Source organism: Antrostomus carolinensis, unplaced genomic scaffold, assembly GCF_000700745.2.
Source record: "Antrostomus carolinensis isolate BGI_N321 unplaced genomic scaffold, ASM70074v2 scaffold17071, whole genome shotgun sequence".
Taxonomy (NCBI): Eukaryota; Metazoa; Chordata; class Aves; order Caprimulgiformes; family Caprimulgidae; genus Antrostomus; species Antrostomus carolinensis.
Window position 1 is genome coordinate 42,916 of NW_010294961.1, and position 2,591 is coordinate 45,506.

The following is a 2,591-nucleotide window of genomic DNA, read 5'->3' on the forward strand; positions in this document are numbered from 1 at the left end:
AATAGGGCAACCTAGTTCAGTATCAATCTCTTCACATTGAAAACTTCTGATACTTAAAATGAAGTTTACTTTTACCAAGAGAATAAGCTTAGGTCTTTATAGCTTTAACAAGATTTTTAAGACTTGGCCTGACTTCTTTGATGGTTTGTTTTCCCACACAAGGAAGGAAACTCTTCTATATTATAAAAAGCTTTTATTTCTGGTGTAACATCTGAATTCTGCAAAATGTCTTGTACAGCAGCACCGTTGCCTTTGAATAGTTCCTTTTCAGCATGTCATGCTGTGAGGTATAATTCTTAGAAAATTGCCTGTGCTAGCCTTGTATTAAGCTGCCCAAACTTTTACAATGGTTAAGCATCATCTTGAAAAGACTGTTCCTTGCTCAACTTCAGCACAAGTGGGGTCAACAGTTTTTTTTTCTTTTGTCATCCTCATGGCACTCCAATTACACATATAATGAAGGCTTCTGGAAGGAAAATTAGAACACTCCTTCGGATAGGTCAAGCTTTTCTCTTTGGCAAAAGAAAACAAGGAGGAACAGTGGCACCATTTGATCGGACAGTTCCTGAAGTGAGGGTATTTCTGGAGTTAACAAAGTGAGAAAAGGGAGCAGAATGTTTGGGGTGATTTTTCAGCAATAGGATAGCTTTCTGTAGATAACACAAGTACTTAAACGTTTTTGAAACTTGATTAGTGATGCCAGAGAAGAAAAAATAAAAATACTTTAATGAAACGTGCCTACTTTGGGTCTCTGCAAAGCCAGTTCATGTGAGTCTCGCCAACAGCCAAATTCCCCAGGAGGTGGCGCCGAGGCACTGCTCGATATCTGAGCATCTCAGCCGGCGTCAGTAATGTGTCTTACTTTGTTTTAAACTAACCTGCTTTCCATCCCATTTAGCCAAGCTGCATAAAAAGCTCAGAACGGGGCCTTGCTGGACTGTATTCTCTTGGCAAAGTGCTAGTCCTCCAGATCTCCTTATTTATTAATTTATTTTAATTTTTCTTCTGTTGCAATGACACTACCCATGTACACAAGCAACCAGCATACAGCCCTGTCATACAGGATTTTGTTTCTTGGGTTGTAATTCTGAGGTGAAATATTGGTTTATACACACTGATGTCTACTGTAACCTGCTCATCCATTGCTGCACACTAACGTTTCATGGGAGTTTATATATTTTTTGTTTTTAACAAAGATAAAGGAAACTTCCATTGAAAAAGTCATTAGGTAGAACTAGAGGGTCTTCCAAGGCTTGAGAAAGTATGAGATCAGATTTGTTAAGAAAGAATTTGTTTCCAAAGTTTCTGCATTTAATATTTACAGATCTTTGTACTGATGTCACTTTATTTTATTTTTTTTTCCAGAGACGTTGGTACTAAACAAAACTAGTGTTCTGGTGTAGGGACTTAGAATGTATTTCATGTAACTCCTATAACATTGTCCTATTTTTGAATAATCTATGAGAATAAGAAATCTTCTGAGAAGCAAACTTTGGCTTATTTTATAACATAAAAATTTCAAGTTGTATCTTTCCTGCTGTGCACTGAAGCCTCCGTGCATGCTCAGATTGTTGCTGAAAAATGGGTTCTGAAACTCTTGTCTGGGAACAAAGACAGGTTTTTCAATTAATTAAATAGCTAGAAAATGGGGTAAAATGGGGTTCTCCTCCCCCTCTACTCTGCCTCTGTTGTGAGGCCGCATCTGGAATACTGTGTACAGTTCTGGGCTCCCCAGTTCAAGAGGGACAGGGATCTTCTGGAGAGAGTCCAGTGAGGGGCCACAGAGATGATGAGGGGCCTGGAGCATCTGCCTTACGAGGAGAGGCTGGGAGAGCTTGGACTCTTCAGCCTGGAGAAGAGAAGACTGAGAGAGGATCTTATCAATGCCTATAAATACCTGAACTGTGGGGGCCAAATGGATGGGCCAGGATTTTTTCAGTAGTACTCAGTTACAGGACAAGGGGCAATGGGCAAAAGCTGGAACACTAAAAGTTCCACACAAACCTAAGGAAAAACTTCACTGTGAGGGTGATGGAGCACTTGGGACAGTCTGCCCAGAGAGGCTGTGGAGTCTCCATCTCTGGAGATGTTCAAAACCCACCTGGATGCCTTCCTGTGTAACCTGGTGCAGGAAACCTACTTTGGCAGGGGGGTTGGACTGGATGTGAGGTCCATTCCAACCCCTACCATGCTGTAATTCTGTGAAAATGAGCTTGCACCTATTTCAGTTCATTTCCAACTGTTTAAAGTGTGTTTTCCTTTAAAAGTGGGTCCTTTAAATCATACATGATTTGATAATGTGGTGCATCAGTGCTATTTATGTCACAGTGGAGACAATAGAAAATTCTGGCTAAAAAATACCTGTGGATAAAGGACAAGCAGCATGTATAGGTGAAATACCTCTACCTTATGTAGGTATTACACCTATACGTGTAGAAATACCTCTACATTATGTATGTCTACTTTAGGATCTCCTTAAAGTATTGTACCTTATGAGCAGATGTACTTCATCATCTTGGAGACCTCATATGAAGTGGATAATTCTGGCTGTGTATGTCTGGAGTGTAGTAAGATAGGGTCTGGCGGCCGGA